The 18,983-nt window shown below is 45.2% G+C and overlaps 1 long non-coding RNA gene across 1 annotated transcript; it reads left to right on the top strand.

The window, feature by feature from the left end:
* The first annotated feature begins 240 nt into the window (after positions 1-240).
* LOC119330787 lies at positions 241-3,639 on the top strand. Its single transcript, XR_005160257.1, has 2 exons — positions 241-615; positions 3,279-3,639. It is a non-coding gene; the product is annotated as an uncharacterized LOC119330787 (long non-coding RNA).
* The last annotated feature ends 15,344 nt before the right edge of the window (positions 3,640-18,983 follow it).

Here is an 18,983-nt window from a genome sequence, read left to right as displayed (position 1 = left end):
AGCCCAAAACCCCACGGCAGCCCGTTAAGTTTCTAGCCTAGCAGAAAAAAACATTAAATAAAAATCCTTTTCGGCGGGCTAAGGCAACTTGGGCCGAAGCCCAGTCGCAAAAACGACCTGTTAATCGGCCGAAGGCCCGTCTGGAGCAGCGCGTCAGGCTTGCCCGTTGGATCGAGCCGACGGCTCGGATCGCTCCTCAGTGGAGGAAAACACTGCCAGGTCAAACCCTAGCCTTATCCCCATTTTGGTCCCGATTCACTCGCTCCCGAGAGAGAGCTCGACTGCGGCGGCGACGGCGAGGCGTGCCCGCAGATAAGACACGGCGGCGCGGCGGAGCAGCGTGCACAAGGACTTCGTCCCGCGCGCTCCTCCGTCGAGCGTAGCTCCGGTGACGCGGCGACGCAGTTGTGGGGCATTTCGCCGGCGGCTGCCGGCGCAAGCTTTTGGCGGCGGCGACATCCGAGGCGCGGAGGCCAGGCGATGCGCACGTGCATGAGAATGGCAGCGGCGGCTGCTGCTTCATTCCACGAGCCACCGCGAAGGGCGGCGGCGTCCTGGCCATGGCGTGCGCGCACGACAGTGGCCGTGCGGACCCCGAAGGCCGGCATCATCTTGGTGAGCCCCCAAACCTCTTCTTTTGTTGAACTTCATTCATTTTGGGCTCTGATTTGGGATTTGACTTTTCTAGGGTTTCAGTTAGGGGATTTCTAGAGTTGGGTTCAGCTGAATTGGCAAAAGTAGATTCTTTAATCTCGCCAATTCATATTTCTCGGGAACTAAAACAGTGCTAATTAACAATCTTGATGCGGAAACGTGGCAAATCAAACTAGCAGAACATGATTTATCATAATCATTGGATAATTAGCACTGACCCATAGCCAATTAGACTTTGACCGAAACACATAACCCTAGAGATCAAACATCGACTTCAACAGAGGGCAATCTAACCTTATTCATGAACCATTAGACTTAAACCTTAATCATCAGTACGTAATCAGGATCATCAAACTTAAGCAGATCATCTTAGGGATCTAATCTAGGCTTAACCATGCTTAAGATACCATTATTAGACTTTTAATCCCGTAGTATCTACTTAACAGATCGTAAGCCAGGCGTTAGATCACCTAATAGCACAGATCAGAGAGATGGATTAGGTTCTTACCACCAATGGAAGCAGCCATTGGTGTCGACGATGCGAAGTCCGGTGCCTACTCGATGCAGGCTCGGTGAAGATGCTCGCTGCAGGTAGCGGCCTCCCTCCGGGCGCCACCAGCACTGCCCTGGGACAGGGGCAGAGCTTGGAGATAATCTTCCCGTCGTGCAGCGCTCCCCCAGATCGGTTAGGGTTTTGGGATGTGGGGAGCAGGAGTAAACCGTACAAGAACTAGTCTGACGTAGGTGCCGGCTGCTCCCCCATCTTTTATGTGCGCTGCCGACAGGGGACCAAAACCATAGTTGGTTAGGGTGCCCCCGATCAGGGCGCGTAAGTTGAGATCGAGGGGTACGAACGTTGGTTCGTGACCTCCCTGTTTCTCTCTTTAACGTAACTTATTTCTGGGCTTTTATTTTCGTTTTGGCCCATTGGGCCTCTAGATCAATACCAACATAGGTAACATGAAGTCAACGTCTTTGGAAACATTGCCCAGGAAGATCAACCAATCACAATATATCCATTTACCCTGAACCCCATTTATTGCCCATTTTGCTTTCCATCTTGCTTCTTATGTACATATATATAAAATGAACACATTGTGAAATATACATATCTGTCAAATATAGAAGGGAATGACAGACAAACAGTTCAATAATTTCTGATGAATAAGATTAAAAAAATCGTAAGCACATAGTACAACCATTTATCCACTACTCCTCACAACTGAAGAGATGGGAGTATCAACCAAAAAAAAGTAAAAACTTCCACCTTATGCAAGCATCTGTTAATAGCTACATTGTCAAAAGAAAAACTAAATGTTTGCATAAGCAGTGCTAATCTGACATAACATTGATTCTAAGCACATGTACATCTCTTGAGGAAAACAAAAACCCCATGGTGCCATTTAGATACATTAGTGGAAATGTAATATGACAAAAAATAACTTTCAGCTATAAGAAAAAGAAACAGGGTTAGAATTTATTAGGAAGTCACAAGCTCATACAAGTTACAGCTACATCAGAAAATACTGACGTTTCACAATTTAATAGTGCCCCATGGAAGGAAAAGCCGCACACACCTTAGCCTTCCATCTTGAGAGAATAACGGAATAAAAATCAGAAAATTATTAAGGAATGAACATATAAGAAAACTTGAACATTTGTTGCATATACATAACTCCAAATTATGCACTTACAACAAAAAAGTCATTAGTAACAAATAATTGCTCTCTGTTTTTTTTCTTTTGTTCAAGACGATCGCAGATTCGTCTGAAAATTCACCAGCATACTCTCCATTTCCACCTGACCAACAGAAAAGAACATACACAGTAAGATATAGCTGAACTGTACAATATTCAACGACAACACAATACGTGTGACAGATAGAGATACTATCTCATTTTATAAATGTTATATATTGGTAGACAATATTATGGATGCCGAAAGAAAATTCAAACACAATGTCAGTATGCTATTTTTTCTCTTGCATCTCTCTACCAACAAACATGCAAAGCAATACATACATTAAAACTAAACTTATTACCATAAATATGGTAAAATTTCAGGCTCCACCCTTTATAACCTTGGAGGTACACAAATTGCACAAAGCATTCAAAAATATATCATTCAGTTCTGCTTAAATTGAAAAAAAAATGTAAAGCCAAACTCAAAATTTTCAAAGAAAAGAGAAATGACCTCATCTCACAATACTGAAAGCCATTTAAACTGAGCCACCTGTTGCAAGAGTGTAAGGTGGGGGTGGTTCGATGCTAAGCCACGGTCACCGATGGTGTGGATACAGCCGCTTTTTTCTTCTATGATTCACATAAATATTAGCCGAACAACACAATGAGAAAACAGTCATGGAGGCACAGTGAAGCCAATTTCCATCAAGGCAAGGGGCAAGAACTATTCCTCACATCAGTAGCTTTATTATGGTATATGCATCTACTTTATACACCAGCTTTGCCTAAAAAATATATGTGCATGTACTTTATATATGAATCTAGTCATATATGTCCACCTACACATATTATAGAGAGCTGGTTAGGAATAAACTTGTGATTTAGCATATTCCTCTTCGTCGTGCGACTGATGCTTTGTTCAAATGGTCTGGTTATTTGCAGCTTTGGCGGCCGCTTAGCCGGCCCAGGGAGAGAGACGCCATCACCTCCATCATCACCCAGCTAATGGCCCTCCGATTGACACCGCCGCTTCCCCCACCTCCTCCGGAACCAGATTAGATCGTCATGTCGTCCACTCCGCCGCCATCGTCTCGGATTGTGTCTTCGTCCTTTTGTGTTGGGCGTGATGTGCCGTGCCCACAACGAAACTTGGGTATTGTGTGTGTGTCCGTGCTTGTTGGTGTGGTTCCTGACTTGCGGTGGCGTTGCGTTTGTGTGTGCGCTGTGTTCTGTTGTTACCTTGATACTTTGTGCTTGGTGGGTGCTTTATTTATAAAGCGGGGCGAAAGCCTTTTTCGGTACACATATTATAGAGGTAACGCCTGCGTCGTCCTCCCCCTGGGGCGACTCGGGCGGCTAGAAACCTAGCTGCCGCCGCCGCAAACTCCCTCCTTCCCTCCCTCCGCCGCCGCCGGAAGACGTCGTCGGGCTAAGCCCGGGGGCCGGCGGCGGTGGCGGGGGATCTCCTCTCTCGCGCGTCTTCGGGGTAGGGAGGACCCCAAGGCGTGTGGTGGCGCGACCGATCTGGGATCTGCGACGCGGCGGATGGCGGCAGGCGGCGCCAGGCTGGCTCGTCCTCGGATAGCGACGGCTTGGTGCGGCAGAGGCCAGGGCTGCGGGCGCTGTGGATGGCCCTTCGGGCGGCGGCGGCGGCTGCGGTCGACGGCGGCCGGCTTGGCTATGGTGGCGTGCATGCTGCCTTCAGATTGGCGACGGCGGCGTGGAGGGCCTGGTGGTCTCGGCGGCGGCACCTACGATCAGATTTGTTCTGACCAGTGCAGCCGACGGTGGTGGTCATCTCTTCCGTCAGAGGTGGTCGGCCTGAGGCTGGGTGTTCGGATCTCGGGATCCGTCATCTGGCACCAGCTGCGAGTCGGGAAGACGTAGTTGCCGGTGAAAATCGAGCCGACGGCGGGCGATGGTGGCGTTCCACGTCGTTACCTTGATGAAGGCATCGTCATGTGACTACCGTCGACCCACTCGTATTGCTCTGGGGGAAACCCTAGGATCTGGTGTTCCAGACTGGACGATGGCGGCACTGCGGTGTCGTTTCTCTCTTGGGAGCGTCGTTTTGTGGAGCAACGCTGGAAGTAGGGGCAGGAGGTGGAGCGGCTTCGTCTTGCACGTAGCTTTGGTGGAGATGTCAAGTCATGCCTGACCGACAGGTGCTACGCTTGGTCATGCCTGGTCGGCAGGTGCTAGGCACGACAGATTCTCCAAGGGCTTCAAGCTGTGTCGGCTGGTGGTACGTGGCAGCATGGCGCTGAGGTGTATCAGTGGCGACCGCGACGTGTACAGCTGTTTGCGCGCAGGGAGGAGGTGCCGTTGGGCGCCGTGGTGGCGTCGACGATAGCTGGACCGAGCAAGGTTGATGCATCAGTACAGTTTTGAAGATGGAGCGGTGGCAGTTGGCGGCGGCGGCCTCTGAGAGCACGCCGGACCAGTGTGTGCCCCAGACCCGGCAAGTGGCTAGGTTGGGGTCTCAGGTCTTAGATGTTAGGCTTGGCTGCGATGTTTGTTTGGTATTAGGCCCAGACTATCTGCGCCCCTTCATCAACTGGATAGGTGTAGCGACAGCTTGTTGCTTAGACGGCGACTTTAGTCTTACTGTTGTATGACTTTGTAAGGTCTTGTGAGAATAATTAAGAAAATAGCCGTATGCATCGCTCAGATGCAGAGGCCGAAGGTCATCCTCCTTTTCTAAAAAAACCTACACATATTATGGCCGTCAAACCCTGTCCTCGCTTTTGACGTTATGCTCTTGCAGTACAAAGAGAAGAGGCAGTTAGTGCAAAAATAAAGGAAAGAAGGGATCTAATTACTGAATTGTAAACACAACAGTAGACCAACAACAGATATTTCTGAAGGCACGAACACTGGAATCCGTCCACTGGAGAAGCCATTGACAGTTTGGCATTATACCAACCCACAAATCAATATGAGGAAGGTGTCCAACAGAATTCTAAACCTAGATTCTTCCTTGTACCAATATGACAAACCAGAATCTAATCTACTAAGAAAACTAAAATTATGAATTGTTGACATTAACTTTAAAGGATATGCCTCCTTTCTGAGTAATGTAACCGGGGAGTCTCCCTGTTGATCATTTTTTTAAGAGGTATACAAATGGTAGACTATACTACAGGATAAGCATGTAATCTACGATCAAGAATGTATGATTGTTGTCCAACATAATAACACACATACAGAAGTTGGTCACTTGTTCCTAGATCCCTAAGTGCGGAATATATAATTCTTAGGAAGCTTCATCACAATCAGATTTGTAGTACGAAGAGAAAGAAAATAAATCATGAGATATAAACTTGGTTAGGAGTTCTGTAGGAGCAATATATATTCTAGCCATGATTGGGTTGTTCGTCTAATACACTGCAAATGGATGGATTGCCCACGGAGCCTCACAGATTAGCTATCATAAACTGGAAAAGGTAGAAATACATATCCACAATGAAGTTGATGTTAGGGTGATCTCCACCGTGCGGGCCCAACGGCCCACCGGGCCCTTAGATCCACGCCCTGATCGGGGGCGCTCAACCCACTATGGATGACGGGCCCCTGTCACCTGCACTATATAAAGAGGTGGGGGCCGGCGGCTCGCATCACGAGGTTCGTCGCAGTGCCGTATACCCCACCTAATCCCCTACCGATCTAGGGTTAGTGCAGTGCTGATGGCAAGCGCCGCCACCACTTCGCCCACTACTCTCTGCCATCACCGCCGTAGCCATCCACCATGGCCACTTTGGCGGGTTCATCCACCTATGGAGAAGGTAAACCACCGCAAACCACCGATTTAATCTAGCCTAGTGATCCACATCATCTATCAATGGTATCAGACAAGGCTAGGATCTAGATTATTTTCGGTACAAAGAAATCACAGAAAAAAGATTCATCCAAGAACCCTAACTCGAACAGAGAAAGAGGGAAAAGAACTCCTCGTCGAAAAAGTTGCGCCGCCGCAAGGACGCGTCGTTCCTCTCGATCTAGACGGGCATCGACAAGCCGAGCCGTTCAGATGAAGAACACACCCCCACTAGGGCAAAGGGCACCACCAACGAGCCGTTTGACGGCGGCGCGTTCACCCTAGAGGTGCTCGCGCACGCCGGCAAAGGGGTCAACGGGGGCGCCGCATCTGGAAACCGCCGTCGCTTGCGCGAAGGGGAGCAGAGGAGTCTCTCTTGCGCTGGGGCACTGGTGGATAGAAAGAAGAGAGGGAAGGGGAACGGCTCGCGCGGCGCAGTGGCACTCGCCGCCGTCCACGGCGGCCGGAGCGGCCCACCAGGGCGCTGCCCTTTTTTCCTCGACAGAGACGGCGCCGACGGGACAGAAGAAGAGAAAGAAGAAGGGAAACAGGAAAGAAAGAGACAGAGAAGGAGCTAGTCACGCTGGTGCTGCTCCTCGCCGTCGTCACCGGCAAGCCGCCGGGCACGGCATCCTCTCCTTGCGCTCGCTGCCGTCGTGCGGAGATAAAGATGCGGAGAGCGAGAGAGGCGAGCGGCGCGCGAGAGGGGAAATGACCAGGGTTCCCTCTCGCCCCCTCACCGCATCGGCCATTTTTGCTCGGGCAGATCGCGCGCTGGGCCGTCGGATCTGATCCGACGGTCACGAGTTAAACCCTAGCGGTGCTGGGCTTCTGGGCCAAAGGGGAGGAGGCCGGCGGCCCAGGCCGAGGAGAGGCCGGCTCGCGCGAGCGCGCGGAGCAGCAGGCCTTGGGCTGGGCTGTGCTGAGAGTTTTTTTTGTTTGTCTGTCTAGTTTTCTATTTTATTTTCTGTTCAAATTTAATCCAACGAAAATTTGTCTAGAAAATAGAAAAGTGACAGATTTTTTTTGAAAACTAAAATAAAAGTTTCTGAAAAGAATAAAGTCATGACTTTTTTATTCGATGTTCTTTTTGTACAATTGTGTATAGTTTGAATCTCTAGTTAATTGGAACCAACGAGATAATTGATTTGAAAATAGAAAAGTAAAGAATTGCTTCTGAACAATGCTATTTTCATGAATTGTATTCATATTTTCCACTGCGAAAGATTAAATTGTTGCTTCTCAATTCAATTTTGAACCAACCGGTTAAAACTGCTTAGAGAGTAAAAGAGTACATAATTGTTTCTGAATAGAATATTAGAAAGTTTCCGCTGCAAAGTAAAAGTTTTATCCTCCAACAAAATTGGAACCAACGGGAAAATTTAATTGGCAGAATTGTTCTCAGCAATGTTTTTCCCTGTGGGTGAAATAAGATGGAGATAGTTTCCGATATGATAAAAGAAATATATTTCTTTTAAAGTTAAAATATGGTATTTTTATTTTCTGACCAACGTTGATGATAACAGTACTATAATTCTATGAGTCTTATGTTCAAAGCTTAAATCTCTGATAAATTTTGTATCAAAGTGATCATTTTTCAGAGAAGAGTTAAAGATGAAGAAATGCTCTTGAAGTAGAGAAATGTATATTTCTTGTTTCCGCTGCAATAAAGTTGACGATGATTATTTCTTAGCAAAGTTGTTTAATAGAAATACTATCATCACATTGTTTATGAGTTATATGCATCATTTCCATTTTCTCCCAACGATGATATGGAATTAACGTAGAAGAATGAGTTTTATTCTAATTCTACCACAACGGTGATTTAGAGTATAAAAAGGAAGTTTTACAAAAGTTTAATGTGCATATTTTTTTAACCAAACCAACGTAGGGTTATTTTTATGCTCATTATTGTTGATTATTGGCTATGTTTTCTCAGACTAAAAGTTTTCCATGCTTTCATTCGTGAAAGCGAATGGCTGGGTACTTGTGATTCGAAAGATGACCAAGAAAGGTCATAACGTGAGGGAGTATGTTCTTTCTAAAGAATGGCTTCAAAAGAAAAGAGAAAGATTATTGAGAGTCTTGGTTGACGAATGTCTTTCATGTACTCTCTATGAGGAAGATTTTCCAGTCAACACGATTTGAGATGAAACAAGCAACATGCGTGTTTAATTTGACCAACGTCGGATTAAGCATGTGTGTCAAAGAGCGTTTGGATTTATTTCTGAATTTGATAATTGCATATGCAGTCAAAAGAGCCAATTCTGGCATTCATGTTCCTTACAGGGAATTACCCGCATAGCGGGAAAAGAAGATGATTATGATAAAAATCCGCATGGTGGGAATAGTCTGGAAAAATACCTGCGTAATTAACGGGGTAAAGTTGACATATTATTATGTCAAAAATCTCGTATGTCGGGAGAAATTCTGGCAAAGGACTTATCCAGTATGACAAGAGAAAGATATGATGACTCATGTGCTTTTAATGTGTCCCACTAAGGGAGAAAAGTATGGAGTAGCTATTATGCTTTCCTAGTATCGACCGTACACCTTATGTGTAAATGTACATTAAGCACTCAATAAATCCAAAGAGAATAAAAGTTATAGACGAACCTAAAGATAAGAATGATATGCAAGTGTGACTTGCAAAAGTACTAATAATAAAGAACTCTGTTGAGTTTCTGAAATGGAATGAGGAAAAAGTACTCCCATACTAGTTAAAAGATAACTTCATTTTGTATGAAGTGATAACTTCATTTCGTATGAAGTGATCTGATGAATGAAGTAGATAATCGAAGTTTCCTCAACTCACAAGAGTTATCAATGGTTTTCGAAATTGTGGCAGAAAAGTTCTTGCCACATTTCGAGGGGGAGAAAGATATATGAGATAAATTAAGAATGATGAAACTCCCCTATACTTTAGATAATGTGATGAAGAATGTGATCGTCTGGGGGAGTACGACGGTCATATTAGTACCCCTAAAGAAAAGAAATAGTTGTATTTCTGGATCTTTTACAGTTCCGAAAGCAGAGTAAGGAATACTAAGACGGTGCTTAAAGTGCCATAAATAAGAAAGTTTTAACAGAATAAACCCAAATTATAAAGTTTAAAGGTACGCCATTTTTAGTGAAGATGGAGTAACCTGGGGGAGCATGTTGTATGACCTATACAACACATGTTGTCAGCTCTATAAAGGATAAATGAGTAAACATGGATCTTGTGATAAAGGTCCCTGTAAAACCTATTGCCTCTTGGAAATGAAAGATTATAGAATTAGTTCGCCTCTTGCAATGAAAGAGCAACAACATCCCCACATGAAAGAAGTGCCAGTACCTGAGACATTGATGGTCTCAAGGAATGAGAAAATCAGGTACTTCTGATTACTATAAAGTCTATGTTAGTGAAATTCAAATGGAGGTTGATCCCACCTCATTTAAAGCGCTCATTCAAGCTTTGAGAAGTGTCTGCTTATCTAAATGATAAGAGACTATGTGAGATGAAATGAAATTGGTGAATCCCGACGATGTTTGGGACTGATGAGTAATTTCCAATGGAGCCAAAACAGTAGGCTGTAAAGAGTCTACAAGGACAATGTGACTCCAAAGGAAATATGTAAAGGTGTAAAACACGACTTAAATCGAAATGTTTTTGCACGTTTTGCACTGAATAGATTACAATGAGTGTTGGTAGCACATCATGATCTGAGTTACATCAGATGAAAGATATTATGATCTGAGTTACATCAGATGAAAGTAAAGAACACAGGGGATACTGCTTGAAGAAGTCTTTTATGGACTAAAGCAATCAAATGTTGTTTTGGGTTAAAGAAAATGAGAGGACAATTGTATTCGTGCAAAGTTATAGAATGGGAAAATCATTTCCTAATACTGTGCATGTGGATGACATCCTACTTGCTAGTGGTGATGTCAACCTACTGCAGGAGGAGAAAAGAAGTTCTTGTCCTCAAAGTTCAAAAGAATGTTCTCGGTAGAGTGTCTCTCGTTATAAGTATCGAGATTCACAAAGAAAAGAATAAAAGGGGGTATTAGGGATGTCGAATGGACATGCTAAGAAAGGTCTCTAAAGTATGCATGCGAGAAAACCTACGCCTGTTCTTATAGTCAAGGGTAATGAAAGTGGAAACTATGGTGTTCCAAAAGTTGACGAGAAAAGATTGAAACGGATATGGTACCATATGCTTCAGCTGTTGGAAGCTCAATATATTGCCCTGACATAGTTCACATATCCGGGTTGTTTTGGCAATGTCCAGTCCATATATAGATCACTGGAATGGAGTCAAAGATATCGGCCTCATGCTGAAAGAAATAAGTGCTCTCAAAAGATTGTGAGTACAAAGACATGACTTGTGATATGTATAGCGAAATCCACAATTGTCGCTAACTTTCATACTTGGAGGTTTTTGTGTGGAAAATCTCCAAAGAATGAAACAATTATCATCAATCTGATGCAAAGATATTTTATAGCTTGATATGAGGCTGAGGGACATGCAAAATGGTTAAGGAGACCTGTACCCGAAGTTGATAATGGTTGACAACAGCGATAACCATTTTAAGTTTTTCGCTCCTATGATAACGAGTCAAGTGTTGATGCCAAACACACTGACACAGTGTTATGCATTGTAAAGGAGAAAATCCAGAATTATGTAGAAATGCTTGAAGCATAAAAGCAACCGACAAGTGTTTGCAGATCTGCTTATTAAAGGCTTACCGCCCAGTGTGTTCGGAGAACACATAGTCGACATGGGTTTTATGGTATAGTCTAACATTTCCGGACAATAAAAGGGCCCAAGGTTAAAGAATTTGTTTCAAAACAGAGAGGTACGTTGTGGCTGTCTGATTCTATCGGCAATTGAGCTGTGACGATGAAACATGTTCTATGTATTGATCTGTTATGAAACGAGTAAAGTAAAAGTATAAGGTCAAATGTAAAAGTTGAGATCAAGGGGGAGAATGTTAGGATGATCTCCACCGTGTGGGCCCAACGGCCCACCGGGCCCTTAGATCCGCACCCTGATCGGGGGCGCTCAACCCACTATGGGTGACGGGACCCTGTCACCTGCACTATATAAAGACGTGGGGGCCAGTGGCTTGCATCCTGAGGTTCGTCGCAACGCCGTACACCCCACCTAATCCCCTACCGATCTAGGGTTAGTGCAGTGATGATGGGAAGCGCCGCCACCACTTCGCCCACTACTCTCTGCCATCACCGCCATAGCCATCCACCATGGCCACTTTGGCGGGTTCATCCACCTATGGAGAAGGTAAACCACCACAAACCACCGATCTAATCTAGCCTAGTGATCCACAACATCTATCAGTTGAAAGTACGTACATGAAATGCATGACAATGGGTACTTTTGGGTCTAATCCTCCAACCGTGGCTCAGATTGCATTGTATCAATTTGTGCGAACGAATATTGCATTCTCCCATTAGCTAGCACTGTAGGAGTAGCCATGAAGGAACTAATTGGTTTTCGATCAGCAAATAACAGTTGTTAAAATGGGTAAAATCTCACAATATAACTAAATATGAACTCACCACACATCTTGTTCACTGTCTAAGTTATTTGGAACTTATATGCATCTCAATAAGAAGTTAAGAACAAACCATCAGAGGAAGAACAAGAACTCCACCTTCAGGGAAAGATAAGATACATAAAGTCCATATGAGATGAGAAATTATCTTAAATCCTACTCAGCCCTAAAGAATGTTGTATAATAAGAGAATATGAACCTATGGAAAGAGATGAAGTAACTGAAAAGAGGGGTAGTATCAATCATAATCTGCCCAAAGCCCCAAACACACACACAAACCCAAAATATTTTTTTGGAAATGGAGGAATGCCCCCAGCCTCTGCATCACGATGATGCATGCGACCCTCTTATTAAAAATCCAGAAAGTATCGTCATAAAGGTCTTACAGCTCGCAAACGGAGCGAAACAAAGTAAAAAAAACCGGAATAGTACAGGCGGACAATGACAACCGATACGGTAATAAGAAGGATAAGCTCCCTAGACTCCTATCCTGTTATGCGAGCACCATCCGAACCGTTTGAATATAACCCGAGCCACCATCTCCCATTGGTTGCACCCAGTAACCAAAGGCTCTCTGGAGTCCATAGGAGTGAGTAAGGACCACATACGGATCCAAGCTGTAGCTCTGAAGATAACCTGCAAAAAAGTTAAGTTGTGTTGTCTGTTAAAAATCATATCATTCCTGCAGTTCCATATAGCCCATAATAGCGCACATATTCCAATCCGAATATGAGCTGCAGTAATCTGTTCAACCTCAGCTAACCACGTCCCAAACAAAGACGCGATATCTACTAGAGGATTGATATTGAAAGCTATATGAATCGTTCTCCAAAGTAACTTGGCAAGTGGGCATTCAAGAAATAAGTGTTATATTGTTTCATCCCGAGCACAGAAACAACACCGTGAATTGCCTACCCATCGCCTCTTAAGTAAGTTGTCCTTTGTGAGTATTACTTGCTTGTGGACAAACCACATGAAAATTTTAATACGCAAAGGAACCTTAACCTTCCATATATGTAGTGACCTTGAGAGGGGGCCAGAATTAATCAGATCCGTATAAAAAGATTTCACCGTAAACATCCCATTCTTAGTTAACTTCCATCGTATTGAATTCGGCAGGTCAGAGAGTTGAACTTCAATCAATCTCCGAACCAAGTGCATCCAGGTTGTCCATTTCTCACCCACTAACGCACGTCTGAACTAGATGTTCAAGGAATAGTTTGAAGGATGGTACATACGTAATCCTCCTTACGTTGCACAATATTATAGAGGATAGGATATTGTATGGCCAGAGGCATCTCTCCTAACCACGTATCCTCCCAAAATCTTGTTGACATCCCGTTGCCAACCAAGAATTTGACCCTACGAAAAAACATGTCCTTCGTTCTCATAAGTCCCTTCCAGAACGGCGAGTCAGTCGGTCTCATGGTAACCTAGGCTAGTGTTTTTGAGTGCAAATACTTATTGCGCAGGATTTGAGACCACATGCCCTCCAACTCTGTCTCTAACCTATACAACCATTTGCTCATAAGGCATTTGTTCTTAATTTCCAAGTTCTCAATACCGAGACCCCCTTGGTCTTTAGGTCGGCAAAGGATATCCCATCGCGCGAGACGGTATTTCCTCTTGGCCTCATCAGACTGCCAAAAGAAACGAGATCTAAAGAAATCAAGTCACTTTCGGACCCCTTTCGGAATTTCAAAAAACGAAAGTAGAAACATCGGCATACTAGTCAGTACAGAGTTAATCAAAACTAGCCGACCTCCATATGACATCAGCTTGCCCTTCCAGCAGCTGAGTTTTTTCTCAATTCGTTCTTCAATACATTTCCATTCTTTATTGGATAGCTTACGGTGATGAATCGGGATACCTAAGTAACTGAATGGTAAGGCACCTAATTCGCATCCAAACAATTGTCTGTAAGTGTGTTCCTCGTCTTTGGCCTTCCTGAAACAAAACACCTCGCTCTTATGGAAATTAATTTTTAAGCCAGACAATTGTTCAAATAGACACAAGATAAGTTTCATGTTACGTGCCTTAGTCATGTCATGTTCCATGAATAAAATAGTGTCATCAACATATTGTAGAATGGACACCCCTCCATCAACTAGATGAGGATCTAGACCCTCTACATGGCCATGCCGCTTGGCCCTACCAATAATGACGGCCAACATATCTGCCACAATATTGAACAGAAGAGGTGACATGGAATCGCCTTGTCGCAACCCCTTATGCGTCTGGAAGTAGTGAACGATGTCATCGTTCACCTTAATTCCAACACTAGCTTTCTAGACTTGAGTATCCACTTGGTTCCTCCAGGTTTCACTAAAACCCTTCATGCGCATTGCCTGCTGAAGAAAAGGCCATTTTACTTTATCATAAGCCTTCTCAAAATCCACTTTGAAGATAACCTCGTCCAGTTTCTTCGAGTGAATCTCATGAAGTGTTTCATGTAGGACGACCACCCCTTCTAGTATGTGCCGTCCCGGCATGAACACTGTCTGGCTTGGTTGAACCATGGAGTGAGCAATTTGTGTCAATCTATTGGTTCCAACCTTTGTGAAAATTTTGAAACTCACATTCAGCAGGCAAATGGGTCGGAATTGTTCGATTCGCACAGCCTCATCCTTCTTAGGTAACAATGTTATCGTACCAAAGTTGAGGTGAAACAACTCCAAATGGCCATCGAAAAAATCATGAAACATAAGCATAAGATCATCTTTAATAATATGCCAACATTTCTAATAAAATTCAGCTGGAAACCCATCTGGTCCCGGTGCTTTATTCGGCTTCATTTGGGTTATGGCCTGATGAACCTCTTTTTCCGTGAATGGTGCAGAGAGAACATCGTTCTCTGTTGCCTGTAATTGAGGTATATCATTAATCACAGTTTCATCAAGAGATACCGTGGTTGTATTCGGGGGACCAAAAAGTTTTTTCTAATAATTAGAAATATACGCTTTCAGATTTTCATGTCCCACTATTGTCCCCTCGTCCTGTTCAAGTTGTATGATTTTCTTCTTCCTATGTTTACCATTTGCAACCATATGGAAGAATTGTGTATTGTCGTCCCCTTGGACAACCTTAAGCGTTTTCGCACGCAATGCCCACTTGAGATCCTCCTCTCTCAAGAGAGCACGTAGGCCTTGCTCAGCCCCGGACTTGGTTCGATGCTCATTAACAGAAAGAAGAGTGGTTTCGGCCTTTAAGTCTAATGCGCCAATCAATTGAGTAAGACGCTCTTTTTCCTATTTGTAAATCCCACTCTCATTTCTGGCCCAGCCTCTCAGAAATTACCGGAGATGTCTAATTTTATTTTGCCATCTCTCGACATGTGTCCTACCCATAACCGGCTTAGCGCATTCGCGTGCAATCATCTCCATAAATCCTTCTCGCTCAAACCAGCTTTGCTCGAAGGAGAAGATCTTTTTATTCGCCACATGGGTAGCCTCACCCGAGTCTAAAAGGAGTGGTGTATGATCCGAGATCGCTCTCTGCATCGCATGAACCGACACCAACAGATACTTTTGTTCCCACTCCACACTAGCAAGTACCCTATCCAGCTTTTCATAAGTCAGAATAGGTAACGAGTTGGCCCATGTAAACTGTCTACCGGTGAGCTCTATTTATCTTAAATTGAGACTCTCGATAATCATGTTGAACATCATAGACCAACGGCCATCAAAATTGTCATTATTCTTTTCTTCGCTCCTCCCAATGACATTAAACCCCCCCCCCCGACTAGTATTGGCAGATTTTCATCTCCACAAATCCGCACCAGATCGGCCAGAAAGTCGGGTTTAAATTCAGTTTGTGCTGCCCCATATACAACAACTAGCGACCATCGAAACCCATCCAATTTTGATCTTACCCTGAATTTAACCGAGAAGTCTCCCTGAACCACATTAAGCACCTCTAAAGTCTCACACCGTACTCCTAGTAAAATCCCGTCGGATCTTCCTCTAGGAGGTAAAATGTGCCAGTCAAAATCGATACCACTGGAGAGGGTTTGAAGGAACTTTGATGTGAAATTATCTCGTCCAGTTTCCAAAAGTGCAATAAAGTCTAAGTGTTGTTCTAACATTGTCTCTGCTAAGAATCTTTGTTTAGCCAAGTCAGCTAGACCTCTGCTATTCCAAAAGAGTCCTTTCATAAATCATCATGAAATTTTTTCTTAAGCTAACTCTAGCACTTTTGCGCACTGCCGAAGTAGGATAAATTTTCCGCTTCCAGGGCCGTTTGGGCTTCTCCTCAACACCTTGCTGGAAATTAGGATTGTCTATGACAAAGACTGCACCCTCCATCAAGAGAGGCTCTACCGTATCTGAGGTCTCCAAATCCTCCTCATCCTCAGCCTCGACACTAGGCAACAAATTATTACATATATTTGCGAGATCAGCAATTCCTAGATTATTCATGTAATTGTCATTCATAGGTTTGATAGATGCAAGATTACGAATGATCTTAGAAGCCCTCTCCGCTTCCAAGTCTAGAAGATCATTAACGGATTTGACAACCTCAGTTTCATTTGATCCCAAAGAAATTCCTAAGTCGTTTGCCTTATCAACTATTTCATTCTCAGAGAAGTGTAAAATTGAACAACTTTTATCAAAAGACGCACCTGTAGTATCCTCGGCATGGCGAAGCATGGCGGCCCTCTTGGCACGCTCTAGCTGCAGGTCGTCCGCATCTGGCTGCCCTGGATCCGGTTGCTGACACGCCTGCCAGCCGACACTGGATCCGCTATCCCGCCGAAAGCGATAAGCTCCTCCGTCGTCCTCTCTCGAGGGGTATGGTCTCGACTCCCACGCCCCTCCCTTATCATCGGTGAAGGAGGGTAGGGCGTAGTCGAGCGGGCCTCAGCCACAGAGGTCAAGGGGGAGGTGGACCATGGAGACGCCTGCTCACTAGTCCCGTTCCCCCTTTCCCCACCAGAACAAGTCGTCCCCTGGCCAACCTGTAAGGCGCAATCCTGCGGAAGGGTTACGACATAGGACTCCTTCCCGCATCTCACCCCCAGCTCACCACTCTGGATGATGCGGTCCTGTGGAGGGGTTACAACACGTGACTCCTTCCCGCGCCTCACCCCCATCTCGACTGGTGAAGACGGTGTGGGAAGAACGCCATAGACCTCCTGTCGAGGCGCCCCTCCCCTCGAAGTGAAGCCGGGCGCAGGTAGCTGGATGCTATGGACCTCCTGCCCACGACTCCCCCCACTCGCGGCCAACCCAGCAGGGTCTACCTCCCTACCGGGTGTGGAATCCGCAGCCATCGCCTCGACGACCAGACTCAGCACTAGTGGCAACTCAAGTTCCGTCGGGTCATCTGCCTCGACCCTAATGCTCCATAACCGACTAGGAGCCGACCTCGGTGCAAACGAACCAAAACGAAGCGTGTTCACCGGAGTAGTGGACGGGGGCACCTCTTTGGTAGAGCTGTCTACCTTATTTGGTTGCGCAGTAGGCCCCTTGTCTGACTGCGGCAGCAGATCCTTGGACCCCTTATCCCGATTCCCAGGCGCGCCGCCTCCCTCAGTCGTGTCCATGCCCTGTGGCTCATCCCCAGCCTGGGAAATCGGAGTATCCTCGATCTCAAGCTCTAATACATAAGTGACTCTAGCATGTGTCCATCTGACCACATCTAGTATGAACTCAACACTCACAACACTAACCAGCAACCTCGCAGCCCTGTGTGCACGAGTGAAAGGCATGTCAACCTTTTCTGTCTTACCAATCATAGCACCCAAACTCCAAGCAATCAGAAAACGTTTTATCAATTTTGGTGGCGTGCCAAATAAATGTACCCACACCTTCTCCAAAGGTGTACCCTCAGGTTCCTCCTGCTTCCACTCATCAAAAGCAATAACAATGTTGGTGCTTGGGACTCTGCACAAACCCCACTTACGAAAATGCATCTGATCATCTTTAGTGGGAAAATCCACCTTATAAGACTGACCCTCTAATTGTTCCAGATGCCACTAATAGTTACCTGGCACTAAGTCACGTAGCTGTCTCACGATCCGAGCCTCTGTCAACTGTCCATTAGTAAATCTGACTATTGCTGGAAAGGAACTCTCAACCATCTGCGGTAGAGGGTCCACCTCCGGTGTCTCAAAGAACATCAACTCCTTGCAGCAGACACCAAAAATGTTAATGCTAGGTTTAGACCAGAAAGGAGTGGGCAGTCCCCAGTCGCATACTGAGATCGGCAGCAATAGTCACAAAGCTCATTCGTACACTCTGCCATGAAATGACCCGGTTCACCACATCTATAGCAAGGCAAACTTTTCTTCTTGATTGCCCACTTAGAGAGTTTTTCTCCCTCCGCTTTCTCCGGCCCTTTGTCAGACATGCTATCCCTTGACTTAGCACCTCCAGAAGTCACCGGAACGTGCACTGCTGCCAAAGCCCTAACCGCGTCAATTGCCGCCGCGGGTAACATGGATGGGTCTCCCACCCCATCAGCTGCGTGCTCGAGCTCCTCATCCGAGGCCAGATCCGCAATAGGCGATGGTGGCGGTGGATAGCATCAAGGTGGTGGTGGTCGTCTCCCTCTCCCACCGCGACGATATCCACCCTGAAAGTGATACCTGGGTCCGGCAACACCTTCAACAAAGTTACCGGGCGGACCTTGAAAATGTCCAGTGTCCTTAGTATTGTACCGGTTATAACCACGACCGCCACCGGACAAAGATCAACGGTGCAGTCCCTCCCCATATGCATCATATCCGTCGTCTCCCCACTGCCCGTTGTAGTGCTGACCATATCTGTTGTAACCACTGTGTCCATTGCTACCTCTTGAGCACTGCGTTGGTTTTCCCTTGAAGAGGAAAGGGTGATGCAGCAAAGTAGCGTAAGTATTTCCCGCAGTTTTTGAGAACGAAGGTATCAATCCAGTAGGAGGCTACGCGCGAGTCCCTCGCACCTACACAAAACAAATAAATCCTCTCAACCAACACGATAAGGGGTTGTCAATCCCTACACGGTCACTTACGAGAGTGAGATCTGATAGATATGATAAGATAATATTTTTGGTATTTTTATGATAAAGATGCAAAATAAAATAAAAGCAATGAAAATAACTAAGTATTGGAAGATTAATATGATGAAGATAGACCCGGGGGCCATAGGTTTCACTAGTGGCTTCTCTCAAGAGCATAAGTATTTTACGGTGCGTGAACAAATTACTATTGAGCAATTGACAGAATTGAGCATAGTTATGAGAATAACTAGGTATGATCATGTATATAGGCATCACGTCCAAGACAAGTA

The sequence above is a fragment of the Triticum dicoccoides genome, chromosome 7A (genome assembly GCF_002162155.2).
Source record: "Triticum dicoccoides isolate Atlit2015 ecotype Zavitan chromosome 7A, WEW_v2.0, whole genome shotgun sequence".
NCBI lineage: Eukaryota > Viridiplantae > Streptophyta > Magnoliopsida > Poales > Poaceae > Triticum > Triticum dicoccoides.
This window is presented reverse-complemented; position numbering and strand designations above follow the sequence as displayed.